This window comes from Prinia subflava, chromosome 8 (assembly GCF_021018805.1).
Source record: "Prinia subflava isolate CZ2003 ecotype Zambia chromosome 8, Cam_Psub_1.2, whole genome shotgun sequence".
In the NCBI taxonomy this organism is placed as follows: domain Eukaryota; kingdom Metazoa; phylum Chordata; class Aves; order Passeriformes; family Cisticolidae; genus Prinia; species Prinia subflava.
Genome location: NC_086254.1, coordinates 1,751,404 through 1,763,849, shown reverse-complemented (window position 1 = coordinate 1,763,849; position 12,446 = coordinate 1,751,404). Strand labels below are relative to the sequence as shown.

At 44.1% G+C, this 12,446-nt stretch overlaps 1 protein-coding gene across 9 annotated transcripts in view; it reads left to right on the top strand.

Moving 5' to 3' along the window:
* AUTS2 (activator of transcription and developmental regulator AUTS2) overlaps window positions 1-12,446 on the top strand; it is a 777,204-nt gene that overhangs the window by 543,680 nt on the left and 221,078 nt on the right. The gene's annotated exons all lie outside the window — the stretch shown is intronic.

The window sequence follows — 12,446 nt, the reverse complement described above, 5'->3', positions numbered from 1 at the left end:
GAGGTTTCTCGGGAAGAAGAAACAAAGATATTTAATTGAAGCAATGATGCAGCCCCTGCTTAGCGGTGCTGTAGCTAAGGCTGTGTCAGCATCTCAATTTTAAATGACATATTTTGGGTGGATAATTTGTCTATTTATATAGATTCGTGCTCCTTCACTTCAGTTTGACACACAGGACTGGACTGGAGCACTCAAAGTAGACATTTCACCCTCCTGTTGCTGAAAAGCCTGAAGAGGTAGCAGGCATGTCTTTGGAGGGAGAATATATCTGGAAGCGTTGCATCAGAGTGAGAAGCTCTAATTCTTCGAGAGATGTCATTTTCCATCCTGGGATCCTTTCAGCAAGTGCCACTGGGATTTCTTACTGAATCAGAAAAAAGCATGGATCCCAGGGGAACCCAGATTTTCTCCATTAAAAAGTCTGTCAGTCTTACTCTTTGAGCAGGTCTCCAGAGCTGATAATCTAAAATTAGGGCGAGCTATTGCACAGCTGACAAATTTAAGTGCAACTGTGTTATCTTTTGACATCTCAATACAATCTTTAAAATTAAATCCATGGTAATTAATAAGATATTAAAAACATAAGTACAAACACAAAGTTTGTCATCTGAAAATCAAAGGAAATCTTCCATTGTTTGGAAAAGACATACAAAGAGCTCTTATAAGGAAGTCAGGTGCTAAAGACTGAGTAAGAAATGAGATCCTGTTTTATTCTCCATCTCCACCATCTCCTCTCACCACTCTGTTTAATTTTAAAAGTAAAGGCTCAATCTGAGGCACTTTAGTGATTTTTCACTTCTTAAGAAAATACTTCATTGACAGGGGAGCTGCTTTGCAGTGTACACAGAGCAGGGTGCTCCTGGCTGGACTTTGATGGGATGTGCAGCCTAAAAAAACCATCCCTATTGATGCCTTAGTCCTGTGTTTGTCTCCACGTGCTGGATCTGTTCAAGAGGGAGAATAACAAAGGGATTGGGATTAGGATGAGAGGCTTTTGTGCTGGCCAGGGAGCCTGTGCTGGTGGGACTCTGCTGCTTCATTATTTTTCTCTTTGAATGAAAATTTTCTTCTTTGAAGAGAAAAGTACTGTGCCATTAAAAGCACTAAGAGAGCTGAAGAACGATCTTTCTTGGCTCAGATTGCTTTTAATGATAATGCTGACACATCTGATTTCTTTAAATCAGGTACAAACCAAAGAATGGCACAGGAAATACCTGCTATGCCCAGGTAAAAGGGATGGCTATTTGTGTGTATCTGCACCAAGGCATTCACACCTGCACCCTCTGTATGTTTCTGCAGCACTTTTGGCCAATTATTTTGTGTGTGGAACTCTGGAGAGACAATTTGGAGTAGCATTTTGGCAGATGTGTGTCTGCCACTTTATTGCACAGGCTGCATTTTAGTGTTTGGTGGTTAAATACTCACACAAACAAGTGTTTATATGTTTGTGTGTGTGTGTTTGTAGTTCTTTCCAACTTTGCAAACTCCACTGATTTAGGTAGCAATAAATGCTCTGATAAACCTAAGAGGAACTTGGGAAGGACCTGCTAAAACCACGTCAGTCCACAGCTCAGGATAAATGCAGAGTTTGTTGGTCATGAACTTCAGGAGCTGTTTCCTCCTGCCCTGCAGACCTGGAATGTCTCTGCTGAAAGCACAGAGCATCCTGCTCAGCTGGGGCAGAGCTGCTCCATCTCCTCCTCACTCCAAAGCACGTGTAGGACACAGCAAATTGTCCTTTCCAGGGGAGCAGGAAGAACCCAGAGCAACCCCCACCAGTACCTGCTGAAAATAGAAGGTCAAAGTAGGCAGCTGCTTTGCACAGGGCTGTGTTCTCTGTGTTCTGTAAAAGCTTTATCATAAATGGATTAAACGGTGGTCAAATTGCTTTATGCCATCTTACATAAAAATGTAATATATATTAAATTTTTAAGCAGGTGCAATCCCCTCTCATGGGAGCAGTTGCAACAGTTTGGGATTTTTTTTAGTAGAGTGCTTGGAAACAAAACTGTATTTGGGATATTTTTTCCTCACCCCTGGGAGGAATGAGGGAAGGAGGAGTTTGGGTAGCTCTTCAAGGGGAAAACATCCCCCTGGATGGTGCCAGGGCTGTGGCAGAGAGACAGCTGGGAGCCAGCTACATTTAAACCACCACGGCCATGCAGTGCTACAGTAATATCTCTACTCTTCTTATGGTTTAAAACCCTGCCAGGGTTCCCATTTGGTGTTTATGCACTGCTGGAGTATAAATAATAAATTACAATTTACCTAGTCTGAAAAACGTCAGTCATAAAGGGAACTCTGAGCATTTATTGAGCTGTTGAAAGAAGGGTCTGCCATCAGAATTGGGTTGGTTTTTTCATCTCGTTCTTTACACTTCTCAACCATAGGTGCAGGATTAGGAAGATTGGGCATGGTTTTTAGAGGAAAATGTGAACTGTGTCATCTCCAGTCTAGTAAGAAGGAGAAAGAAATTGGTGTGTGGCCTTAGGTTGTGTTTCTCCCAGCCAGGGAACAGCAAGGAACCACTGGAGAGGAGCTCCTGAAGGGGCTCTGGCTGCAATGTGGGCTTTGATGTGGGAGCTCCGGGGGCTGGGGGGATCCTGCCCTCAGATAGGTCTCTCTGGGTTCTGGGGATAGGTTGGGCTGGCACATAAAGCCTGAGAGGCTGTCAGGACATTCAGCCCCTCTTTGGTCCTGGAAGGGCAAAGCATTGCTCATGAGGGAGCTGGAAAACTCCTTGGATGGCGGGTACCAACCACCACGCTTGGCAAACGAGGGGAAACAGTGGCTGAGAACCCAATTTAACCAATTACTTCAGGTCGTGGGATACTGCTGTCTTACTGTTTGGCATATATTTATTTTGGCTAAGGGTAGGATTAGAGAAATCATTCCTCAGTATTATTCCAAAAACTATTTCTGCAAAGCCGGGACGTTTCCCACCAGGGCGATTTACGCTGCGTATTTGTACAGGTGTTGTCTTTTTAACTCTGGAAAACGCCGCACCTTAAACTTGCCCCAGGGGTGAAAGATCACCCAGCCTTTCTCTGCTAGCGAGGCTCCGGCAATCAGCAAGTATTTCTTACTGTTTAGGGCCCATTAGGAGGGAAGATAAGGCTCCTTTTTATTCATTTGATGTGGCACGCAGAGGGCCCCCGCAGTCAGAGCGGCAATAAAGCGAGCGGAGCGCGTTTGCTGAAGGATGCTGCGCTCGCAGGTGGGGCCGCCTGCGCCGCGCTTGTCCCGTCCTTTGTCACCGCTGCCACTCGGCAGCGCCTTGTCACAGGGAGCCTGTGCTCCTGCCCTCTCCCCCTCCCCGCTTCCCTTCCCTTTTCCTTTTTTTTTTTTTTTTTTTTTTTTTTTTTTTTTTTTTTTTTTTTGGTACCCATTTCGTGTCGAAAATTTGTATTTACTTTGGGAGCGTAATTTGTTCCTCATGGATAATGTGACCCTTAGCGGAGCTGGATCATGGGTTAGTTGAAGTGATATTTTCCGCTAATGGTAGTCGTACATCATTGCTGTCAGCTCGGGTTAGGAGGCAAGCACATTACAGCTCCATTTTACCTCTGCAGGCATCTGGGATTATTTGCCATAACTGAGTATGACATGACCACACTACAGAGTGCATTAAAATTTTACTAGCTGCTCAGGCAAGTTCCTTGGCTCCAGCCTGCCTCCAGGCAGCCGCAGTGATGGATACTCCGAGGTCCTGACTCCTGCACCAAGGATACTCAATGTCAAGGGCCCAAACAGGTTTTGCTCTCCCCAGGGCTGGAGCCCGGCTCCTGGCAGGGGTAAACAATGCCCAGCTGGAGCAGGGGAGGGCAGGTGGGCACAGGTGCCCCTCCGAGGGTCCCAGCACTGTCACATCAGTGTCTTAAGACGTCTTTTAAGCCATCGGGGTTTTAAAAGTGTCATTTGCAGGCTGTCTTGTGGGGGTAACAATAAAACCATTGCAGGAAAATTCAAACTGGTAGCAAAAAGCAACCAGGGCTGTGGAATGGCACGTGTTAAATGTGGAACAGGCATGGAGCATGATGCTCAGCCAATATGGAATATGCAAATGCAGCAAATACTGATGTTATGAGTGTAGGCTCGTGTTGCACTCTGTTTTCTGCTTTGTGCATATGTGCAGAGTCATATTTACACCTGTAGCAGCACACACCTATGCCCAGTATTTTAATTTTTTTTATTATTTTTATATAAGCAGTTACTGTACTCATACAAGACCTTAGAATACCAGCCACAGCTTATCTGCATGAATATTATTTTGCAGCATGTGTTTTTATGTATACACATGCCTACTATGAAAATCATAGACTTTGCTTTCATTGAACATATCTGTTTATATAGATGTACATTATTTGCAATGTGTCTGTTTATATATATTGACATTCCAAATTAGAGGTATAGCTGTACAGAGAAATGTGTGCTGAGGAAACTTGGGGGAGAGGTTAAATTGAACATAGCAGTGGTTTTAAATGCTTCTTGAAAAAGCATAATATATACCCCATGATAATTTTATTGCAGCCTCCTGGTGGTTTTATAAATATCTACAACACACGTCTGTGCTGCCCACAAGCTCTCCTCCCCACAGCAGCACTAATAATCTATAATAATTTCAGGCAAAAGATCCATAATTACAGAGCGTGTTTCTGTAAGGTGAGCTGGGATTGTGTGTTTGAAATCTTCCAAGTTGGTGTCCTCTCTCCTCACTCTGTTGTTCTGTGAATTAGCAGATGGAGGAAGAATGGAAAAGCTTCAGGTTTGTTTGTTTGTTTGTTGTTTTCTCTTTTAAAGTGTTTCATTGAATTTGTATTCACTGTGAGATGAGAAGAGGGATAGGGGTGAGCAGCTCATGGGCTTGTTGGGGGGAGATTGTGGGGGCTCACAGAGTCCTGGAATGGTTTGTGTTGGAAGGGACCTTAAAGCTCATCCCATTCCAACTCCAGAGTGTCCCCGAATCCCCACCTCTCCCTGTTCAATCCTGCCATCCGAGGTGCATTCCACGTTTTCTGAAGTGTCCAAGGCCAGGCTGGAGCACCCTGGGGTAGTGGAAGGTGTCCCTTCCCATGGCAGGGGGTGGATTGGGATGAGCTTTAAGGTCCCTTCCAGCCCAAACCTTTGTTTCTGTGATCTAGGACCGAGTTTCAGGATGTGATACTGATTTGCAGGGTTTTTTTGGTATAACACATTCCTGGCAATAAATATTCCCATCCTAATTGCAACACTCAGAGCCAAACTTTATCCTGCCCAAGAGTTTTACCTGTGCCTGGATTGTAGGATTTGATTCTTGGTAGCGGAGGAGAGAAGAAGAGATTAAAGATTAAAGCTGGTGATGTGCTCAGTGCTGTACAAGAAAGAGAAGAGACACTCACAGACATCTCTAAGGATAACATGCAAATTCCTAAAGCCTTCCCAGCAGCTTAGATCACAGTAAGAAAGACATTCAAGTGATAGATAGTTTTGCTTGTTCACTTTATAGTGTGACATCTTCTTTTTTTATATGTAGCAAAACTTTTATCAAAGTGGTTCCATGAAGGGTGTACGTGGGAATGCCAGGCAAGATTTCACTTTCAGGTGCCACTGGCGCAGAGTGAGTGAAATCACAGAGTGGTTTTGTGATCTTGCACGTAGCAAGTTGTGATTTCAACTCAGGGAAGATGTGTGTCTGTGTCTGCACACAGTGCATGTGCCCACATGCTCTCTCTGTCCTGAAAGATGAGAATTTTAAACTTAATTTAGAATGTTTGAACTGAAATCTCTCAGTAGATTGAGAAGTTGTGTGTGTTATTTTGAACAGATGTCTGTACACCTTTCACGTAAAAGATGAGATGTCCTGAAAGGAAATCTGTGTCCTGAAAGGTGCTGGCCCAACTCTTGTGACCACCACACGCCCATGGAGCTGCAGTTGGTTAGATCTGAGCTCTGGAGGTGTGTTAATGGTATTGATGAGTGGGCACGTATGATCTCTGTGTGTGCAGACAGACAGAAATCCAATCTGTGGATCTTGGAGTTTGGCCATGGCCAAACATATCTAGCTTATACAAAGTGTTCTTTAAGGACTATATGTTATTCAGGCTAATACTCATTTACACTTCATGCTCTTGAATAACATCTGTTTTTCATAAGAAATCAGGTTTTATAATCATGTATGAGGCATGCTGCCCATTCCTGAATGTCTGTTCTCACTTTTCCTTGAAAAGAAAAAGGCTTGGGATTGAGAACTGAGAAGGTGAGACATTTCTTTGGAGGTTTCTTCAGAAAGAGAAGAAAAAAATACATATAGAACAAAGTTATGGCAGTTATTTCATGGTTTTAATAGTCTTGGAGGCCACAACACATGTAACCATCTCAGGTTTCTCACAAACATATCCAAGGACAGGCTGAAAACAAGGAGACAGGAAATTAAATGCATGCACAGTTGAATTGAGAAGGATTCCAGCAAGGACCGTGCTGGTTCTCTAAATACTTCTCTCCATGTGGCTCAGGCAGGGTATTGTGGACCTGGAAGTGCTATAACACAGCTACCGTGTCTTGGATTCCAGAAATTCCCCACACGGGGCAGAAGTCAAGAGAGGAACACGTGGTTTGAATTAGGGATGGGCCTGCAGGTACCAGCAGAGTAAAGATCATTCTGGGCTTTCATCTTCCTGTTAATCCAGGGCAGGTTTGGCAAAACCTCTCCCTCCCTCCTCCCCCGTGGCATTGCCAGCCAAGGGAACCCCTTCTCCCAAAGTCTCTGCCTGCTCTGTCCCCCTCCAGTGAACCCTGGGTTCTCTGTTGGAAGGAGATGGCTCTGGGGTGGGGTGGAGGAGGCAGAGATGTTCCACGAGTCACAGAGTGGGTTTTTAGAAAAGCAGATGTGCAAGAGTGCCTGACCCCTGACCCTGACTGCTGCTGGGGAACTCCATGAATGTGCTGGAAGCATCTCAGAAGGGCAGCACAGGAAAACAAGAAAAGCTCCAAACAGATTTATGTGACAACTGATGGGTTCTCCCAGGCCTCCAGCATGGGCACACCGTGATGTGGCTACTGGTCTGCACACTGGGAGCTACTGGGGAGCTGGGAGTGTGGAGGCATTGGCTGAAGGTGAACCTGACGTGTTTGCCTTGGAAATGAGGCAATGTGTGTGCACTGACTCTGTGACCTCAGTGGAAAGTCTGGATTCACCTGCAGGCATTACAGAGATGCCTGGTTTGTAATTTCCTTCTAGTAGGAAACACCAAGAACACCTTTGTGTCTTTAAAAATTGCCTGGGCTTGCTAATTCATGCTCATCTCTCTCCTGAAAATGCACCACTGAATTTCTGAGCTTTGCAGGCTGCCTCAACATCCCATTTCAGCTGACTCTGGACAGGCAGACAATATTAAACAAGGTTGTTCATTCATAACAAAAGCATCCTAATTGAGTTACGTTATTACATTAACTGTAGCAATCAGATTGAACCAAATCACTGAGCGATAATGTCATTTTCCAGGGTATCATTTGTAGGAACCAGTTGTCCTGTAAGATGCAATAACTCACTTAATCCTGTGGAGTTTATGGTGACTTATGTATCATATCAAATTCCTTACTTTCAGGGAAAAACTGAGCAGTTAATGCATGGCTGTGAATGTGCAAGTGATGAATTTATAGAGAAACATTTAGCAGATCCTAGACAAACTGAAGAATGAGTGATAGTCTATAATAATCTCAGAGAAAGGGGCTGTTCTAGGAATGGGTAAGACATGAAACATTTTCAAACTGTGAACTTCTGCCAACACATGGGTGGCACAGTTTGTTTCAGGGGCTGATAGATGCCTGCTTTATTGGCTCAGAGCTGCCCATCGAGCACAGATTCTCAGCCAAGGACTGGGAAGGAGGATAGAGGTGACTTTTGGATTGTAAATGCCAAATGTTTACAAGTAACCTCATTTAGAAAACTCGGTTTCTGATGGCGTTTTTATGTGATGCCAGGACACTGCTGGGGATTCCTGTTAATGCATTTAGAGTTTTTTTGGTTGGTTGGTTTTGCAAAATCATGATGAGGAGAGGAGATGAGGAGAGGTGTCAGGCAGTTCAGAGCAGAGGGATGAGGTGTGGGACAGGCCAGGGCCAGCCCCACTGAGGTGCCCCTGGGGGAGGCACACTCTGGTGGGCAGCACTGGAACCATCCAGCCTCCTCTTTCATGTTTTTCTCCTGTGCCCTGCTTGGTTCCTGGCCTGCACAAGCATTTAAATTCTCAGTAACTGGGTTTGCCTGAGGCACTGATAGGAGCTCAGTGCAGCAGCCTGTGAGCATGTTCCTTATTCCTTTGTGGTGTCCATGGTTCTGGAAACCTCGTGGCTGCAGCTCCATCCCTCACAGAGTGAGGGGTGTTCATCCCCTCACCCTCCTGAATCCTTCTTCCCAGTTTACTGCTGATGGAGCTGAGAGCCCTGTGTAAAACCCTCCAGCCCCTCCAGTGCCCCGAGCTGAAGAGGTGGAGGTGCTGCCAGGCGTGTGCAGTGCAGCCCCTGCTCTTGGTTACACTGCCAGGGTCACTCTGGTGATGGTGCCAGTGCCCACAGCAGGGCTGCCGGGTGGGGTCAGTGCTGGGGGCACCACAGGGATGGGCAGTTTGGAATATGGCAGAAATCCACAGCCTCTTGTACTCCCAGGAAAAGACAAATGTGCTGAAGATGGGGTTATCCTGTGTTAGCAGAAACGCAGTGGAGCAGCAGCTCCATCACACTTCTGCAGGATCACCAAGGAGCTTTTGTTTCTCCTTCCTGGCCCAAGAGCAAGAGCAGCTCTCACCTTGCTCCTTGCATGGTCTTTATTTGTGGCTCCATCTCAGTTTAAACATAAGGTTCAAGACAGGAGACATTTGGCAACAGAAGCCTGAAATCCAAGTAATGTTCTACTATTTTTGTACTGCTGCTTCTTGCAGCAGCCCTCAGAAACCCCATCCACACTGAATCCCTGTGGGCCTAGGCACAGTGCAGACAGACAGAGAGAAACCATCCTTACTCACAAATCTTTTGATAAAAATGAATGATATTGTATGAAAATTCTGTGATTCTTGGCCCAGTATGAGATTTCTGGGGGTCCTGGGACAGGAAAATGAGACGTGACCACTTGGCACTCTGCATTCCTGGGGGTTTAGCTGATGTGGCACCTTGGGCACTTTCTGTGTTTTTTTTCTGTGCCTGATTTATATGTATGGTTACAAAATACTTATTTAAATTAATGATTGTCTTTAAGTAATTTAATGCTTGTTTTTGTTAATGGGAAACCTGACTAAAGAGCTTTCAGTGAGCTGCTGTAGCAAATCATTACACACTCCCTGCTACTTCCTGTGGCAACATTAATCAGAATGGAACCATTGGCTACTAATGCAGATGCTGCATGTAATTCAGTATGAATGCTATTGTAATTTAACAATAATTAGTGTCCACTTATTTTCAAGTGCTAATGACACAAAAAATTCCATTGGGGATAGGGGTCACTCTGCTTTACAGACACTGAGGGAAACAGAATGGTTTGGATTGGAAGGGGCCTTAAAGATCCTCCAGTTCCAGCTGGTGCTGCACAGCTCAGAATGGCCACAGTCTCCAGGAACACGAGTCCAGCAGTATTTCTGTAGGTATTTCTTTAAACACAGGTGGTGTAGGGACTGGTTTCCTTTCTAGATTTGGGCTCTGTGTCACTTGGGCTGGGCTGTGGGGCGGATTGCATCACTCTGGAAAAGAAGGAAAGCTGATGCTTTGGACTCCTGGGACAGGGAGAAAAATCAGAGTCCTCTCTGTGACTCCATGAAATAGGCTGAGGAGGCTGAGCTTAGCAATGCTGTGTGTTTTTCCAGCAGGAATAAAGGACTGAAGCTGAAAATGCTCTTTACTCTGCCCTTTTTCACAGGAGAATGGCACATTTTTCTGGAAGTTCATTCTTATTCATAAGACTGTTTTCTCTACATAAATTCACTGAGGTTTAGTCAAAACTTCCCCTAACCAAATTGCTCAATATATAATCTGTTTACCACAATATTTTCCATACCACCTAAATACATTAAAGAATAATATGTAGAATATGTAAAATAATATTTAGAAATATACATAGAAAATTACTAGATGAGCAGAAACCAAGTCACAGTTAAGTGGTGTGTTAAGGATGTTTTGGGAGTAAACAGCAAATCCTAGAACCAAAGCACCCCCTGTATAACATCCACTTCAAAATGAAGCTTTTCTGCTAAAAACATGAAGCTGTGGGCTGCAGAGAATAACAAGCTGGAGCTGGAAGTGGACAAGAGTAAACGCTTCAATTCACATTGAAATGATTTCTCCTGCCTAGTATAATTTAACCTGCCCACACTGCTAAACTTCTGTATTACACAGTCCTGTCAGACTGTCAGGAGGAATGATAAGCTTCCTGGAAGCCTCAGCCTGTTACACAGGGAGAACATTCCAGCCAGCATTTCCTTGTACATTTTTAAGACTTTTAGTTTGGTTTCTCAAGTATAAAGAATACCCTACTTCATGACCCCAGCCTCTTGTTAGTTGATAGATGAAATCTTTTCTTAAGCCGAGTCCCTTGTCTATTATGTTTGCAGAATTCAAGGTTTCTCTTTAAGCTTCCTGGCTTACTGCCAGAAGTCCATGGCTTTGTTACCCAAAGAAATTGCCTTTTTATTAATAGGAAGAGGATCTCTGCAATGGCAAAGGTGCCAATCTGCTTTCAGGTGAGGGAGAACAATTTTGAATGTGTGATCTCATACTTTTGACACTGCCAATAACTACAAAAAGAATAGCAAAGAATTGTTGTAGTGGTTGGGGCTTTTTTGACTGGTTTTTAATTTGAAAAGCTGGGATATGACATAAAAGCAAAATACAAGCTGTAGTCATTTCTGTGTTTTCCATGTTCTTTTAATCTCAAATTTCTCATCACTATAAACTGTAGTCTGCATACTTGGGAAAAATAAGGTAACCTGGGCTTTGGCTTCAATCTCATGTCAAGAACTTGTGCTGTAAAACAAAGAAACTCCTTTCACACGTACATCTCAGTTAAATTGTGTTGTGGAAGAGGTGAGCAGGGATGGCTGGATCAGGTGGGTGCTGCAGAAGGGAGATTGTGCCTCCCAGGCTGGGATGTGGCCATTGCAGCAGCTCAGCTGGTCAGGACTGTGCATCAGCACTGACTTCTCTGTGTCACACCAGAGAGTTTTACCTCTGCCATGAAAGTGAAGTAAATCAATCAAATGAGGCTTCCTAGGGATTCTCATTTCAGAACTTCAGGGCTTTTTTATGTGACTGCTTACTCAGGACTCAGCAGCAGAAAAAGATTCCAGGCCACAGCTAATTAGACAAGTGGTTCCACTTACCTGAAATATCAGAACTAGTTAGGAAGACATCCTCTAGCAGGAGGCACTCATGCTTATCTGTAGATGTTTTTAAAGCCTTTTTTTTTCTCTTTTAGATAATGACCAGCTACTGCACTTTTCTGGATTTCAGTAAAGGTGGCGAATAATTGAGAGGGGTGGAAATAATTAATTTCAGTACCAACTGAGAACCAGTTGTAGTGACAGATACTTTATTTCACCTTTTTGCAGGAATCACTGTGTAATAAAACTCCTAAGCACATTTTCACAAGTGCAGAAACACTAATTCACATTTGTACGAGACTGAGAGGCAGAAGGCTCCAGCAATATGCTGAGCAATAAAGCACCATAGGGTTATTTAACTGATTGCTGCCTAAAGGACTTGGATAAATTTCTAAGGACATGAAGAACAATGAAACAGTGAAGCAGGAAAAAGGGAATTCAAGATAAAGCACATTTTGAAGAGCTCTTTAATTAGTTACTTTAATTAGTTACAGATTCATATTCTAGTGTGTGTGATTTCCCACCACCATAAACGCGTAATGAAAGATTCCCATGTAAGATGCTCCTTCCCCCACTGTGGAGTGTCTTACTTTAAAATCCACAGTAAGTACATCACATTCCCTTCTTTCTTTTGCTAATATTGACCTTGTAAGGGGCTAGACTTGCAGTTGTTATAAATCAGTCCAACACTGATTGCTACTGAGCTTTCTTGATTTGCATCAGCTAAGGCTCTAGCCCAAGTGCATCCTCTGAGCTTGAAATGAAGACAGAAGTCAGTGCTAAATGAAGTTGACCCTTTCCTTTAATTTGCAGTCAGTGGAGGGGCTCCTGAAATTTGAATTGCCAGGGCTGTGTCATTTGTGTCCCTTGGACAGTCACAGTTCAGGTCACACTGCCAGACTGCCTGGCTAAGACCTGATTGAAAACCTGAGCATGTTTGCTCTTGCCCCATTTTTATATCTGGGATAAAAAATTATCTCTGTGCCCTTGCTCAGGTGTCAGGACAGTTAACAGGGAAGAGACTGTGATGGGCAGGGAAGTAAAACCTGCAATCCATCTCATGAACTGCACTTGTCTGTGGCAGAGCAAATCTCTCCTGCTCCT